General features: G+C 40.8%; 1 protein-coding gene and 1 non-coding gene across 3 annotated transcripts in view; one reads left to right on the top strand and one right to left on the bottom strand.

The window, feature by feature from the left end:
- Positions 1–3011: 3011 nt before the first annotated feature.
- Positions 3012–17603, top strand: part of YES1 (YES proto-oncogene 1, Src family tyrosine kinase) — a 74877-nt gene continuing 60285 nt past the window's right edge. The window contains exon 1 of one of the 2 annotated variants that reach the window (XM_032421276.1): positions 3012–3072. The gene's annotated coding sequence lies outside the window, so the exon portion shown is untranslated. Of the gene's footprint in view, positions 3073–3135; positions 3391–17603 lie in introns of those variants that run through there. The other variant, XM_032421275.1, reaches the window with a different exon arrangement.
- On the bottom strand, positions 16379–16482 carry LOC116642891. The gene has a single exon (XR_004301421.1). It is a non-coding gene; the product is annotated as a U6 spliceosomal RNA (small nuclear RNA).

The following is a 17603-nucleotide window of genomic DNA, read 5'->3' as shown; positions in this document are numbered from 1 at the left end:
AGCTGGGGGGGGGGGGGCACACTGGGCACAAGGTGGAATTTGATTTTAGACGGGGTAGCCAAGTTTAGAAGCTGGAGAGAACAACAAAACGGCAAAAAGATGGGCTGGTTTTGCTGAAGCTGATATAAGATTGACATTTGTTACATCTATTCATTGTAGGATGTATCCTTACACATCCAATGAATTGGTTCTCTTAGGCCTTGGCCAGTTGAGGCGAAGTAAAAAGTATACTATGCAAGCACCAGTCCTTGAGGCAATGAAGGCAGCAGGAGCATTCAGAAAGTGATGGGTTATTGCACCTCTCCTTAAGCTTGGCACAATGAGCCTAACATTCAAGGATGAATACTTTCCATTTGCCTAATTTTCCAGATCTTTGTTTAGAGGGGTCCTCATATTCTTCCTAATGGGGCCTAGGAGCTGTTTTGGCCAGGTGGAGAAGCGAAGTCTAACATGCTATAGGTAACTTTAGGCATCAAGTGGACATGAGAAGATCCAGGCTTTGAGTGGTTAGCACAAGTCCAGTGGGAGGCATTTTGAGGGCAGTTGTAATGGGATGGTAATTAGAGAGCAGAGACCACTGCATGCACCCCATGTAGGACTGCAGGCTTTCTAGTTATCAGGAAAAGAAAATCATCATCACAGCCTCAGTGATGGAAGCAGCAGGTAAATTTATCCTAAACACAAACATTTCCTGGCAAAATCACATGTTCTAGGGTGAGATTGAATGTGCCCCAGCTAAACTTTGAATCTTTTTAACTTTCAAAGCATTCAGTAAGCATTAATAAACTTGAATAAATGATACATTTCACTTTTGTAGGGACTTAACATATCTCATTACTTTTGTTTCAAGCATTCCCCTAGCTTCCTCAACCAGCGGACTCTCCCAGGGATTCCAAGACTTATCCCTTCTTAACACATACATACCAGACCTCTCTATGCTGTGTGGGAGGAACACAGGGGTGCACTTGTCTTCCTGAATGAACAGATTTTCACTTAAAAGCAATTTCTATTGTATCAAACTCAGCAAGACTTTAGAGATTCTCTTTCTCACTTTTTTGTTTGTTTTTGGTGGTGTTAGTGTTGGTTTTTGGTTGGTATTTGTTTTTGCTGGTTTTGGTTTGTTGTTTTAAATATCCTTGGAAATAAGTGAGCCATTGAGTCTAAGATTGAAGTCTCCAGATTATTTACAGAGTAAAACTTGACATTGTAGATGAATTTTCCAAAAGACAAAACAGGGAATGAGGTAACAAAAAGAATCGAAATGAGGGTGAATAGAAGAAAACTTAGTAAGTTAACAGAACATGTAGGAGATTTTGACACCCTTTCCCACCTTTAAAACTCCATATAGAACATTTTCAAAGCCACCTCATTCCTTAAACTGGGGTAAACTAGTACTTTAGAGTTCATTGTTTGAGTCTGCCAGCTTAGGACAACAAAAATATATTTTATCCAGAAGTTTAGAAAAGTAACAGCTCAAAAATTTATTTCCTAGTTTATTTTTTAAAGATTTTATTTATTTGTCAGAGAGACAGAAGGAGGGAGAGAGCACAAGCAGGGGAGTGGCAGGCAGAGGGAGAGGCAGGATTCCGGCTGAGCAGGAAGCCAGAGGCCGGACCCGATCCCAGGACCCTAGCTAGGATCATGACCTGAGCCAAAGGCAGACGTTTAACCTACTGAGCCACCCAGGCGCTCCTATTTTCTAGCTTTAAAAAAAAAAAAAAAAAAAAGCTGAATATAAATCTACATGAAAATGTTTAATCCCCAATACAACTAAGGGCAAATGAAATTTTAGTAGCTAAGTCAAATTAAAGCACCATGCCATATTATGTGTACCTTTTTGTTAATGTGAATGCCTATGCCTACTTTTGGTTCATTTAGTGAGCTGAAGAAAAAAAATTTCACCCTTATATGCATATTCTAAGTTCCTAGAGTACCAGAATACTGACACATATGATAGTACTATTTGTCAAATATGATTCTTAATTTCGCTGAAAACCACAAAGGAAACCAGCAGACCCACATTAATAGTTCTGATCACCCCACCAAGGAGGAAATACAGAGAGGAAGTTAATCTACAAGTCTGATAGGGCAGAAGTGATTTTAGCAGAAGAGCCTCAATATTCAGCCCGTTCCGACCACTGACTAACCCTTATCTTTATCCCAGTTCCTTCTGGATCCTCTCCCTTCCCCTTCAGGCACTGGCTACTGGGCAGACAGGAAAGGTGCTTGGATTCGGGTTAGCAGAATTCTAGTTGTGGCTGCCTCACTTTCGGGGTCGCAGCCTCAGTTTCCCCAGCTGTCAAACAGGATATTAATACCTGTCCCTCACTGGGAAGTTGCCGGGATCATATAAGAATACGTTGTCTCCAGATAAGCCAAGGCCACCATTACTGGGAGAGTCGCCAAGAGAACTCAGCTTCGGTTCCCTCTCCCGGCAAGGCTGGTTCGACCAACAGTCAACAGGAAGCTCCAGGGGTTGGGACAGGATCCCTGGCTCGGAAGGAGGCCAGACGCGAGCGTTTCTGGACGGTGATCAGGCTGGTGATGAGAGCGTTAGGAACGCCCCCCTGGCTCGTGCGGCTGGGCTGAGATTTTACTATCAGCGACAAAGGGTGCGGAAGCATAGTACTAAAAAGCAAACAGTCAACCAAAATAACTCAACCCTGTCCTCCCCCACAAAAACAAAGCCCCAAAGCCTTCGGCACTACAGAACGGGGCGAAGGGAACGGAGAAAGGCAGAGGGGGCGGAAGCTGCGCCCCTCACTCCCTCTCCAGGGGCAGGCGAGTGTGCGGCCGTAGGGTCCGCGGAAGGGGAGGGGGCGCTGTGGGTCCGCTCTCCGCGTGCCAGAAGCGCCTCCTCCTCACGCCCCCTCAGCCTGCGCCGCCTCGGGAATCCGCCCAGGACCCCGCCGCCATGTTGGGTCCGGATAAGTGACTCGGACTAGCAGCCGACGGGGACCGCGGCGGGACGGCCCGCAGCCGGCGAAGCGCGCCGGCGCCGGAAGGCGGGGGGCGCTCGAGCCCGGGCGGGCGCGGCGCGAGTTCCGGTGAGGAGGCCGGCCGCGCGCGCAGGTAGCCGCAGCCCCCACCCTCGCCCCCGCCCTCGCCCCCGCCCCGCCCCCGCCGAGGAGGGGCGGAGCTGGGAGTGAGGGCGGGCGCCGCGCGGAGTGGAGGTGGAGAGTGAGGCCGAGGGGTGGGGGAGCCCGGGAATTCCCTCCTCCTGAAGTAACGAGTGCGGGGCGGCTGTGCCGTCGTCGCTGCAGCCGGGCGCTCGGGACGAGGAGGTGGAGGAGGGAGAGGGCCCCGCGGGCCTCGCCTCCGCCCGCCGCCCCCTCCTCGCCACCCCGAGCCGCGACAGCGGCGACTCATGAGAGCGCGGCTGGAGGGCAGGTAAGGACCCGGCGGGGCCCCGCGGGCGGAGGCGGCCGACCCCGGCCCGGGCAGCGCTAGGCCCCGGCGCCCGCCCGCGCCCAAAGGCGCCGGCGCTCCCCGCCCCCGCAGGCTCCGAGTCGGGAAGTTGGGGAGAAACTTCTCCCCTCCCCCGTCCCGGCTCGCCCGGCGGGCGTGTCTCCTTCCCGGCGCTACCTGCTGGCCCCCTGACGCGGTCTCCGCCCCGTGCAGTCCTTCCCGGTCCCGCCCAAGTCCGACTTAAGGTCCTTGGAGCGGTACGCTACCTCCCATCGGTGCCTGGGGGCGAGATTAATTTTGGCTCGCTTGGCCAGACTGAGGGCCGAGAGCGGCGGCCCCTTTCTGTCCCGGAGCTTGAGGGTCTCCGTGTTAGCTGACGCCGGGTGGCAACTGTGCTGGGAGAGCGGACGTGGGTGTGTGTGGGGGCGAGTGGGTGAGCCTCTCGCTTTACTCAGTTTGATTGAAAACCGCAACATGTTAAAGTTTTCCTTTGTTTTGGGTTGGGGGTTGGGAAGTCTGCCATTCAGCATCCACTTTTACAGTATTAAGCCACTCCGCCTCCCATTTGGTTCGGTTCTCTGTCCACATGTTACAGAAAATTCTGTTTTAAAGTGTTTTTTTCTTCTTGATAATTGCTTCCAGCTTTTGCTTTATTGGGCATGGGGCAGTGTCGTTTTAAGAAGCGCGTCGAAAACCAAGTCCGATGTAGGGATTGCTTCAATTTTTGTTTTGTGGTGAGTGGAAAATAAGTCCAATGCAGGGACCGCTTTAATTTTTGTTTTGTAGGGAGTGGGACACAACATATAGTTCGGATTTGGTTGAATTTTCTGCGTAATTAATTTAAACAGTCATAGAATAACATACGTTCTAACAATTTATAAATTATTAAAGAAATGTCTAATGGAATCGCAACTTTATGTTCATGCCATTATGTATATGTGTTTCGTGGTGTGCTTTCAAATACATGATTTCACATATATGCATATGATTGTAGTATATTCGTGTCCTTGTAACTGTAGGATTGCAGTGCCGAAAGTATCTCGATAATTCTGAGTATATTTAAACCATCTTGTTAAATTTCTTTTTTTTTTAAGGTTTTATTTATTTATTTGACAGAGAGAAACACAGAGAGGGAACACAAGCAGGGGGAGTGGGAGAGGGAGAAGCAGGCTCCCCACGGAGCAGGGAGCCCGACGCTGGGCTCGATCCCAGGACCCCGGGATCACTACCCGAGCCGAAGGCAGACGCTTAACGACTGAGCCACCCAGGCGCCCCCATGTTGTTAAATTTCTAAAGTTAAGTTACACACTAAGGAAAATATTACTAAATGTGTGCATGTAACTGTGCACTTTAGGCATAGTATCCTGGTAAATCTGATATCTTAATCTAATCTAATATCTAATTTAAATAAATCTAATATCTAATAAAACCTAATATAATAAAATCTAATATCTAATATCTTAACTAGGGCAATGGCATACAGTGGACAGAAAACATTTTGAATGGGCAGGTTATGAAGGAGTGTCTTGTAGGAGAAAGAGGATCTTGTGTGCATCATACATGATTTTCATATATTCTGTAAGAAAGTTGTATTTCACTAAGCCATACGTATGTTTTGTTTTACTGATATGTGAGGCCCCTGTCATAGTTGACACTTAAGAAAAGGAAGTTTAATTATTTTAAATTTTGGACATTACCTAAACCTCAGTGGAGATTTTGAATGCTGGTTGACGATTCATAGGGTCCTAAATTTGAAAAACAAAACGAAACAATTGCCTTTGATCTGAATCTAAATAAAAGTTCATATCCATGTTTCCAGAATAAAAGATAAAAAGGCTCTTAAAATATGTACTCTGCAGTAACCACCATAATGTTATAATAGCTTTTAATTTTGCAGTATGTTTTTGCTGACTTCATAAACCACAAAATTGACTCCTTTCTATTCAACCGAAAGTGAAATTATGGCTTTGACCTGTCTTCCTGGGATAGGTGGAATTTGTCTTATGGCTGAAGTATAATATTAATACATGGCTTAAGGTTGTTTTTTTTTTTTATTTTTTAAATTCAGGAAAATCTCAAGCTGAAAAATCAACTTCCATGCAAATAAATCTCCTTCCTGATATGAAATGTTAAAAGAATAAATGTTCTAAGCTAATAGCAACAATCCAGTATAAGTGAAATATTACCAACCCATGGTATAAGATTTATTAGTGCAAAGTCCACATTTGCATATTTTTAGGCAGTAATTTGTTAACGTGAGTAATTTTTTTATAAACATATGTAACTCTCAATCTAGTGTTCAATGTAGGCATCATTTATTAGTTCCTTTTAGCATTATATTAAGAAGAGGTACAGACCCAGTTACAAAATAAGTCACGCGAGTGTAAGGTACAGCATAGGGAATATGGTCAACAATATTGTAATAACTTTGTAGGGTGACAAATGGTAACTAGACTTATGTTGGAGGGGTTTGTTTCATGATGTATAAAAATATCAAGTCACTATGATGTACAGTTGAAACTGGCAGTGTATTCTATGTCATTTATACTTCAATTAAAAGAAGTGCCTAGGGACGCCTGGGTGGCTCAGTTGGTTAAGCAACTGCCATCAGCTTGGGTCACGATCTCAGAGTCCTGGGATCAAGCCCCGCATCGGGGCTCCTTGTTCAGTGGGGAGCCTGCTTCTCCCTCTCCCTCTACCTGCTACTCTGCCTGCTTGTGCGCGCGCTCGCTCTCTCTCTCTCTCTCGGTCAAATAAAAAAAAATAAAATAAAAGAAGTGCCTAATATCAAAAAATTTAAAAGAAGTACTAAGCTCTGGTGTCTGGGAATGCAAACTTGGGAAATAAAACTATATTAAAAAAAAAACCTGGAAGGAAGTGATTTCTGTAAAAGTAAAGATAGAGGAGGTGGGAGGAAGTTGTGATTGGGACCCAGCTTCTGCAGTGGTTACAGAGTTTTAACCTGGTGGTGGTTGCAAGGGTGTGCCTTAGTATAGTCACCAAGCCGTACATTTGTTCTGTGTGCTTTTCTGTATCTGTTTTAATTCACATAAAACTTTTTTTTTTCTTTAAGAAGCCTGTGTGTAATGTAGTATATAAGGTGCTTGGGTAAAGAACTTAATATTTAGTGACTGCCTTTAGAACACTGCCTGGGCTATCCTTTGCAAACAGGATTAGACTTATTAAATCATAATTGTCATATTCCGGCTAGTGTTTGTCACTACTTTGACATATAAATAACATGTTAATTATGTTAATATTTTGAGGGAGAACACCAGATTTTACTAACTTTAAATCCTCCTAGCTTATATATTGTAAATGGTAAATAGTTGGTAGTCAAAATGTTTATTAAACTAATGGATACTATTCTGTCATCAAATATAAAATACAGTTTATTTTTCATAAAGTTATGTAAATGACAAAACTATTACATCAAGGTAATAAGTCTTTTAACCATTTTTTTTTTTAAAGATTTTATTTGAGTGAGAGCGTGCGTGTGTGTACACACTCGCGTGCGCGCGCTGGGGGAGGGGCAGAGGGAGAGGGAGAAGCAGGCTCCCCACCGAGCAGGGAGTCTGAGGCAGGGCTCCATCCCAGGACCCTGAGATCATGACTCAAGCCAAAGGCAGGCGCTTAACTGACTGAGCCACCCAGGCGCCCCCCATTTTCTGTTTTCTGTAACAGTAATTCTTTGGATCAGTAATTTTGGCCTTAGTTTTGATATTCTTAAGGATATAATGAAATTCTCAGCATAATAAGTTTTCGTTTACTTAAGCTTTATGAAGATGTGCCATATGGCTCCTAACAGAAGAGTATGTTTTGTTTCAAGAAAGCAAATGACAGTATGGTGTTGGAGTTTGAAAAATGCTGAGAATCATTGTATTATGCTTCTTGCTTTATGTAATGGCTTGCTGTTTTAGTCGTTGATTTTGTTGCTTTGCGTTGTCGTAACGTAGAGTTAAAGAAGAGATCACGTCTGTGCCAGATTCTTATATCACAGGAACTTTTAGTCATGTTATAAAGGTGATGTTTGCGGCGCTGGCTTTGTTATATGAATATTTACAGGAAGTTTTAGTTAAGATCTTCCATTGTTCAGAGCTCTACGTGGCTTAGGTCACCTTCAGTTCACATTTAAACAGGTCTGTAATACAAATCCAGAATTCTTCCAGAGAAGTACAACTGCTTTTCTTTAAAGGTAATAATCTGTTCCTATTAAAGTATCTTGGTATCTTATTGGTATTGTGTACAGCAGTTTGTGTGTGGTTATGGTAGGGTATGTATTATCGCTTTTTTTCCTTTCAGCTGCTCCAGTGCCACAATTAGGCTGAGTATTGCTCAGCTGCAGCTGCTGGGTGATTATGAACCATCCAGCTCCTGTCTAAACTCAGAGGCGGATTTAGCAAAAGGAGCTATAGTAACAGCAGAGGGTGAAAGAGAAGAGCCAGTGCTGCTGCCAGTATCATTTTAACATGTCTCTATGCCAAGGAATTGTTGGCTGCAGCAGCACTACTGTTGTCTTGGAACTGGCAGACTTGATGGCAACATATCCCGGTCTGGATTGAGTTTACCTGATGTTACTCTTTAAAATCTTGAAGCTCACTCCAGGAAAGAGAGAGAATCCTGTAATTTCAAAGTACAGGAGAATACCGATGGACTGAATTACAAGCCTCAGTGCCCAGGATAGCAGCACCCTTCAGTTTCTCTTGCCTGAGTGTCTATACTGCGACTGCAGGGTCCCTGAAGTTTATACCATATACTCCATGCTGCCGCAAGCTGTGTCACTTAGAAGTGCTGCTGCTATTACTGTTTGTGGAATGGCAGGAGAGCTTATATGCAGGTTCTTTGGACATCCTACCTTTTCCGAGGAAGTGGAAGACCCTCAAGAGGGATTATTTCTAGAACTACTTGCACATGGTATATCCCCTGTGTCTGCCTGAATTTTGCAAGTAGGAACCCTAGATTCTTTTCTTTTGTTCTTTATTCCTGGGGTATGAGAAGATGCACATCAACAAACGCAGATACATTATCAGCTATATATGGCGAGCCCCAGACTGGAAGATGCCACAGGCAAATTTTGCTGCTTCTGAAATGTTACTCATTTTATAAACATGCTAAGCAAAGAGCAGCATCTTTTCCTCTTTTTTACCATGACTGTCAGAAAATCTACAGAGACAATTCCTTTTGCTAATTCTGGCTTTGAAACTTAGTTTGGGGTTGGCTAATTTGGGGTGGGTAATAGGGAGCATTGGGAGAATCAGTGCTCCAACTTGTATAACCAGAAGGAAGGAAGAGGTACGGAAGACCGTACTCCTGAATGTTAACAAGTGCACATGATCGTTGTGGCACATACTTAGCAAAACACTGGTATATTGGCTCCCATTTTTGTGCTCCCACAAAACTCCTCTGATATGAAAGCACATTCTCCTTACATTGTAATTATTTCTTTCCATTACTGTGATACATGTGGCAAGGAACTGTTTTATATGAATCTTTGAGAACAGTCTCCAGTAGAATAAATGCTTAATAAATTTTGAGTTGTATACAGAGATGTGGTTCTGTGTATTTTATGACTATAATATACAGACTTTTGCTACACATATTTTAAAGATCTACCTCTAAAATTTTATAAAACTTAGTGCTTTTCCATAAGCTAATGTTAAAACAAATTCTTTAGATTTTTACCCTCAAAGTTTTGTTCTAGAAAATGATTTTATAAAACAGTTTGTAAACACTTGCAAATGTGAATTTAAAGGTCCTTTTGATATTTCTAATAAACTGGGAACTCTTTGTAGTGAAGTTAAACTAGTCTTTAATACAATTTATTTTAAATGTTTTTTACTGTTTTTTTTTTTAAGATTTTATTTATTTATTTGACAGAGAGAGACACAGCAAGAGAGAGAACACAAGCAGAGGGAGTGGGAGAGGGAGAAGCAGGCTTCCCGCTGAGCAGGGAGCCATCCCAGGATTCCAGGATCATGACCTGAACTGAAGGCAGATGCTTAACGACTGAGCCACCCAGGCGCCCCTGTTTTTTACTGTTTTAATGAATATAGAAAGCCCAAGCTATCCACAAAAAAAAAAAAAAAAAAAAAAGGAAAGAAACCTAGATTTTTCTGAAATACATTTGTCATCCTATCATGTTACTAGTGACAATCAATATTATAATCATGGCTTACGTTCATATCTTCCAAGGACAAAAAGAAAAAAGTCCTGATTTTCTTGATGTAATGTGTGTAAAAGAATATGTATTTTATAGGATATGTCTGCTGTTACTGGGGGTGTGGGTGAAGACAGGAAGTACTGGGAGGAAAGGGCTGACCACTGAAACTTAAAGATTGGTTTCAGCCTATGTTCCTAGCAGTATGTAAACTATAGATTTTCTTTAATTATGGAGGCTAGTTACTTCTCTCATTTTTTAATGTAACTTACAGTTTGTTAGCATTAAGTAGAAGTGGGAGTGGAGTGGAGAAAGTTGGTGGCTTTTGCTGCATAATTTAATACTTATAATTGTTCTTTGGCAAGTTTATTTCTTACATTTGTTCTCATGCAATTTATATTTTATTTTATTTTTATTTATTTATTTATTTTAAAGATTTTATTTATTTATTTGACAGAGATATAGCAAGAGCCAGGAGCACAAGCAGGGGGAGCGGGAGAGGGAGAAGCAGGCTTCCTGTCGAGCAGGGAGCCCGATGTGGGGCTCGATCCCAGGACCTTGGGATAATGAATGACCTGAGCTGAAGGCAGACACTTAGAAACTGAGCCACCTAGGAGCCCCCAATTACTATTTTACAGATAAGAACATTTTTAGAATAATAGCTGTCAGGACTTTGAAAAGGAGCAGAGAAGGCAACATGGTATAATAAGGAAAGGACTAAAAGGTAGAAGGTCATCTGGATTTTAATGCCACTTTGGACAATGAAGAGCTATGTGGCCTTGGTCAGTTCAGTAAATGCCCTATGCCTCAGTTTCATCATTTGAAACAGGAGGTAGTTGGGCCAGATGGTTTCTGATATCCTTTCAGCCTTATATAAATGTGTGGTTCTGTTACAGTTGAAGTTTTTATATTGATAACATTTTAAGGAAACGTTTCAGAATCTAGAATTTGAAATAAATAACAGGTAAGTAAAGGTTGTAGTAAAAACCTGACCCATAGACTTGGCACTGGACTTTGCTCCAGCAAACGTAGTATTATTTCATTAAGTGGATATTTATTAAACCCATGGCGTAACAAATACTGTGCTAGTTTTTATGTTATAAAAATGTAGCATGACTGCTGCCTTCTAGGAATTCACAGTTGGGTGGGACTGGCTATGATTAGGAGATTGTTACAAATTTTGTAGATTGGTAGATCTTTTTAGTGTGATAATCTAGTACAACACTTCTCTGGTTTTTGATGGTATTACTGTGTGATACCTCTGAAACTTTAATGAATCCCTTTGCACTAGATACTTGTAGCTTCAAGCAAACTGAATTCTCTAGGCAGGAAGACTTGATTTTCTAGACAGTTCATTACAGATATGTGTGACACATATGCAGGTTCCATAACACTTATATAGAAGTTTTACTATAAGAAGGCACATTTGGGGGCACCTGGGTGGCTCAGTTGGTTGAGCGACTGCCTTCAGCTCAGGTCATGATCCTGGAGTCCCAGGATTGAGTCCCACATTGGGCTCCCTGCCCAGCAGGGAGTTTGCTTCTCCCTCTGACCCTCCCCACTCTCATGTGCTCTCTCTCTCTCTCATTCTCTCTCTCAAATAAATAAATAAAATCTTTAAAAAAAAAAAAAAGCACATTTGAAAATAAGGCCTTTAAAAACCATTTCAGGGGTGCCCAGGGTGGCTCAATTGGTCAACCATTTGCCATCAGCTCAGGTCATGATCCCAGGGTCCTGGGATCAAGCCCTGCGTTGGGCTCCTTGCTCAGCAGGAAGCCTGCTTCTCCCTCTCCCTCTGCCTGCCGCTCCCCCTGCGTGTGCTCTCTCTCTCACTCTCTCTCTGTGTCAAATAAACATTTCAGATTTATTTAGCAGTAAAATTAAAAAGATAAGGGCTTTATTCATCGAAGCAAATAGATGTGATGTCAGTTAACAGATAATCATGACTGTTTGGATGATAGCTTTGCCACATTATATCAGGAAAATAGCCACTAACATTAAAACATTTAATTTTTTTAATTGATAAAAACACAGAATAATTGTTCTGGATTTTTTTCTTTAACACATTTAGTTACTAGTTAGAACAAAATAAGCATAGACATTAGAAAATGGTTAGCTTTTTAAGGTTTGCAAAAAAGATCTTGTAAAAAAAAAAAAAGGAAAAAGAAGAAAGCCACTAAAATTATAAGTAGTTTGTGTTCCCAAAGTTTGTCAGTTGGGTCTTTGAAAATCAAAATCTTTTCCCAGAAAAAGTCTTTCCTGGAAGGTTAGCCTTTTTGGTTAGATTTCTAGGCAGACCATTAGAGTTTATAAAAATTTAACAAACAGTTATAATAGTGTTTCAGTTTGATTTTCAGGTTTTTGTTTTTTTAAATCTGAGCTCTTTGAACATATGAAATATTTGGTCCACTAAATGCTCTGATTATATAGGGGATGACCCCATTGCCTTGCCAGTTACACTGTCTCCTCACCTTCCCAGCTCTTCACCATTTAAAAATCACTCTGCTATGAATTTCATATTAGGATGCCAGGAACCCTCCCAGTGATGCCTTGCTGTTAAGCTGAATTTAAGTACAGGAGGGTCCCTAGTTTCTCCCACGTGCTTGTTCCAGGCACTCTAAGCCTACTTCCTACTCTATCCCTATAGGACAGTGTGAGGAATGGGAAAGCTTCAAAAGATTGGAAATGAGAAACAAAAATGAGGAAAGTAGAAAAGTGCTTGGGAAAATGAGGAATGAATGTAATGTGGAAGTTTATAATTTCCTTCTTTGTGCCTTTTTTTTCTGTTTCCCACCCATTTACTTGTCATAGGAATTGGTTATGAAGGAAGAAAACCTGTTTTATGGCAGGTGCTGTGCTACATGTCTAGTTCATATGCATTATTGCAGTTAAATATTTGAAATCCTTTCCAAAATAAAATTGTGGATGAAATAGGCATTTATTACATGTGAAGAAACTGAGGATCAGAAAGTATATGTAATTTGCTAAGGTCACATGATTAGTGATGACTAGTAGAACTGAATTTATCTGACAATAAGCCTGTTCCCTATAAGGCAACTTCCTTAGGGATAAAGAGCAGTGATAGAAAGGAGGGTTTATCTTTTTCCTTCTCCCTTAAACTGTACATTTTTATTGGGGCTGAGAATTTTCAACCCACTTACACTTCTCTTTTTAATTGATGTAGCTTTGCCGTACTTACTTCATAATGGGAATCAAGGTCAGATATTATATGAACTGAAAAAGATGGGTTATTACACTAAATTCTAGCAAATGCTTTCCTTTTGTAGGTTTGGCTTTGTAATGGAAAATTGATATACTAATTCTAGAGCGCTCTTTATCTTTTTATAACAAGATGTTCAGCCCAGATTAACAAAGAGACAGTGTTTGGATGTTTTTCTAACCAAGCTTCTTCTTTTTTTTTTTTAATCTAAATTTAATTCATCAAAAGAACAAAGCAGGCAAAAGATGGGTATTACACTAACTAAACTGTAGCAAATGCTGTCCGTTTGTAAGTTTGGGTTTGTAGAGTGTATAGGGACTTTATGTGTATATAGTCAGCTCCTCTCTCTCTTTTCCTGTCACTCCTCCTCCCCTGAATTGAGTTTATGCTCAAATATGAGTCTTCTGAGTCAAAAGCTGGCTCAAACTTCTATTGTGCAACATTGCCTTTATTTCTACTAATTAAATCATTTTTTCCTAGATGAGTTGGTAGAAATAGATGGAAGGTCTGCATTTTCTGAATGGTCCTACATCGCATTTTGGATATGCTGCGGAAAGAGAGCATACTTTTTAATTTGCCCTGTCAGATAGATGGCAGTTTCCTACACCTTGGTACAGACTCATCAGCCATTCAAAGCTTTCCTTCTTTCTGGAGGATACAGTAGGATTCTTCCATGCTGGCTAGTCCTATGAATCTTATTGTTATATGAATTCCTTAATCTCTGGATGGAAATCTCATCTAAAGCTCCAAATGGAAATTTTGTTTATTACTCATTTACCACTGTGTCAAATTCTATTGACAAAGATTTCCTTAGCCACCTTAGAAGCCTTTTCTTCTTTGGCTTCCTTTTATTTCTTCAGTTGTATCTAAGAATGTACCCTTTGTCCTCTTTAATAAGCTGGAGCATTGTTTTCTAATGAGAATGCTAGGTTGATTATCGTAGCATTATTATCCCACATAGAATATAGCTCCTTCATACATCACTCCAACAGTTCCATCATTGCCCATGTTTATTAAGTCTACGTAAGTGTTGGCAGATAGGTTTTAAACTGTTGCACCAAGTCTAAATGATGGGAGTGGCTGCTGCTAGAATGTAAGCTCCATGGAGGTAAGGAGGGATCTTTGTTTTGGTTACAGAAGTTATCTCAAGCATCTGGAACCATAGCACAATGTTGGCACTTATTAAATGCTCTAAAATGTATGACAGTGTAACAGTCCGCTGGCAGTGTTTGCGTCTCATGGGCATGGGAGAAAGAAATGTTAACAAATAGCTGGCTCCTCATTGGAAGCTCATGCTGTAAACACAGCTGCTTTATACTGCAGGCTCTTTGGAGTGGCAGGCCTAGGGCTAAACTAGTGGCATCAGTGCTCAGGGTGATTTTTTTTTTTTTAAGATTTTATTTATTTGACACAGAGGGGGGGGGCTAGAGGGACAAGGGGGGGAAACTGTAGAGGGGGAAGGAAAAGCAGACTCCCCGCTGAGCAAGGAACCCGATGAGGGCCTCGATCCCAGGACCCTGAGATCGTGACCTGAGCCGAAGGCAGTCGCTTAACCTACTGAGCCACCCAGGTGCCCCGCTCAGGGTGAATTCACATAAACACTGTACTTGAGTCTGATGGAGAAATTAAGGTTTGATTTAGCAGTGACTTGTGTTAAAGACCAGTAAAAAAAAAAAGTATGTGCAATAAGGGGATTTCTTTTCTTTATATCTTATTCTTTCTATCTCTAGCAGCTGTGTTTCTTAAAAACTCTGACACACATCAGTTCCTCTTACATTATGTTGATGTAAATGAGTTATAGGTATGTATCTGGTTGCAAGTAGACTAAGAAAAATAGTCTGTGGTAGGACTACCTTACAGTGACAGCCTTAGAAGGGGAGAATGAATTTTTGGTGGAAGAGTAGTTGCCTTTGCCCCAGAAGTGGAGAGAAAGTAACCTGTTAAAGTTAGACATCTCTGTGGAAATATATTATTTAGTTGTAGAAACATGGTTAGAATATTTGAAAGTTGTGGATAAAGACGATATCTTTTTTTTGTTTTTAAAGTAAGCTCTACGCTGAATGCCCTCATGACCCCGAGATCAAGAGTTGCATGCTCTACTGACTGAGCCAGCCAGCTAGGTGCCCCCAGATGGTATCTTCTTAATTTAAGACAACATATTAGTACAGAAGCAAACTAATTATGATGGAAAAAGTCAGACATCCCAGCACCTTTCTGGAAGTTTGCTTTTTAGAAGCAGAGCATCTGGAAAAATATAATTTCATGTTTTAGGTGGTAAAGGAAGCTATAAAGATAATTTGCTGTTTTGAACTTAATTAGGACCGGTAGAAAAAAGTGACATACAAATTATAGAAAGAACTTTTGGAGATAGGGACCATGTTGTCCTGGGTTTATATTAAAAGTAACAGGAAAAGTAATTTTGGACAGTAAGAAGATGTATGCCCTAGACTTTAGGAAACATATTTGAAAACCAGCAAAAGTCTTTGATTTCAGATTCTGATGTGCAGTATTCCACCTAAAGGAATGAGAAGTCTAAAAATGCCCCAAACTTTTTTATACAAAGAGCTTGGGAAGCACTCTGATGTGGGAGGGGGTCAGAGGAGAATTGTGGATTGTATCTGCATTTATGTAGTCCTTTTAGTGATTGAGAAAAGATAGTAATTAGCCGTAGCAAAGAATTTGGTGGGGATAGTAGCAGGTGGAAATTTTGATGGAACTAAAGCCCTACCCCACTCCCTCCTTCTCACCTCATTACTTCTCACCCCCTTAGCCACTCCTGCTGGGGCTTAGTTTTTGTTTTTTGTTTTTTTTAATGAATAGAACTTAAGTTAGAAGGAGGAACTCATAGTAAAGGTCAAGTAGAAGAGAGGGTCAAGAACCTCTTAGGATATTGTCAGAAGATGAATAGGATTTTTAGAATGATTGATGCCTAGAAGAATAAAAACTAATGACAATGTAGATGATTCTTAGAGATAAATTCAAAGCTGGAAGTAAGAAGGAAGCCACAGATCCACAACTTAGGGAAGGTGACATAATAGATAACGGGAAATGCCTAGCATGTCTTCTTTTCATCTCCTGACTTCTGTAACATGCTCTTGAAGTTAGAAAAGCTAGAAAAGAGAGTAAGAAAGTAGATAATAGTTAAGAGGGCATCTGGCTTCAGTTGATTTCAAGCTTCTTAGTCCAGAAGGATTCTTTCTGAAGGTAACTGAAAGACATTTCTCATATTCCCGGGGCCTCGGTAATAGAGAAATCAATGGAGACAGGTAGACGTTTCCAAAAAAAAAAAAATTTTTTGATTAAACGATACCTTAAATGAGGTTTGTTTACTCTCAGGCCTGTTTCTGGGCTTTCGTTCTTGTCCAGATATTGTTTATTCCTGTGCCAATACCACGTAGCCTAATGATTAGGACCATGATAACAGCAAGAAGAGCAGTTAACATTGAGTACTGCCTGTGTGCCAGTCATGGTAAAAAATACTTTAATATATTTTAACTAATTCATTTCTCACAAAACTCTATGAGTTAAGTATTTTTCTTTTGAAAATATTCTGACATTTAGCCATTTTATTTCATGAAAGGATTCTTTATAAGAAAATACGGAAATGCTGCACAAATTTGTGTTTCATCCTTGTCTACAGGCTGTGCTAATCTTTGTATCTTTCCAGTTTTAGTATATGTGCCGCCAGAGTGAGCACTGAGTATTCTTTTAAGTACACTCCACACCCAGTGTGGAGCCCATTGTGGGGCTTGAACTCACGACCCTGAGCTCAAGACCTGAGCTGAGATCAGGAGGCCATCGCTTAACGACTGAGCCACCCATGCACCCCCAGATGTTACATTTATTCATGTACAAGCTAGGACTACAACCAACTCTTAACTTCAGAGCCCATTCTCTGAACTATGAAGTTGTGATTACTAGTAGGACAAATCTCATTTTTCTTTTTCAGAAATTTCCTGGCTATTATTATGCGTTCACTTATCTATATGAGCTTCATTGTGATTTTGATTTAGATAATGTTAATTATGTAGGTTTATTTAGGAAGAATGGACATCTTTTAATAATAGCTCTTACCATCTAAAAAGTTATAGGTTTCCATTTATTGAGGTTCTTTATAAAATTACAGTTTTATTTTTGTAATATAGACTCCAAACATTTTTCCTTAAACTTATTTGTAGATATTATTTCATGTGTGGTTTGAAAAAACCTTGTTACTTGGAAATAATTTCAAAGTTACAGAAGTGTTACAAGAATAGTACAAAGAACTTCTGGATTTCCCTCACCCAGATTTACCAGTTGTTAACATTTTGCTACATTTGATTTTATTATTCCCGCATTGTGTATATGTGTATGGATATTCCCACTCTTTCCACCCCCCCACCATTTGAAAATTAGTTGCAAACATCATGTCTTATTACCCTTAAGTACTTCAGCCTGTATTTCCTAAAAACAGGGACATTTTCTTACACAACCACAGTACGATTATTAGATTTAGAAATTTTAATGACGCTATTATACAGTTATCCAATATACAGTTGGTAGGTTGAATTGTATTTTCCTGAAAGATAGTTTTAAGTCCTAACCCCCAGTACCTGTGAATGTGACCTTATTTGGAAATGGGGTAGTTGTAGATGTAATCAAGTGAAGATGAATTCATACCAAATTAGGGTGGGCCCTACCTTATAAGAAGAGGAGAATGCCATGTGACAACAGAGGCAGAGATTGGAGTGATCCAGCCCAAGCCAAGGAACCTCAAGGATTGCCAACAACAATCAGAAGCTAGGAGGAGGCAAGGAAGGATTCTGTCCAGAGTTTCAA

The sequence above is a fragment of the Phoca vitulina genome, unplaced genomic scaffold (assembly GCF_004348235.1).
Source record: "Phoca vitulina isolate PV1807 unplaced genomic scaffold, GSC_HSeal_1.0 scaffold24, whole genome shotgun sequence".
NCBI lineage: Eukaryota > Metazoa > Chordata > Mammalia > Carnivora > Phocidae > Phoca > Phoca vitulina.
Note: the sequence above shows the minus strand (reverse complement) of the source record. Positions and strands in the feature narration are given on the sequence as shown.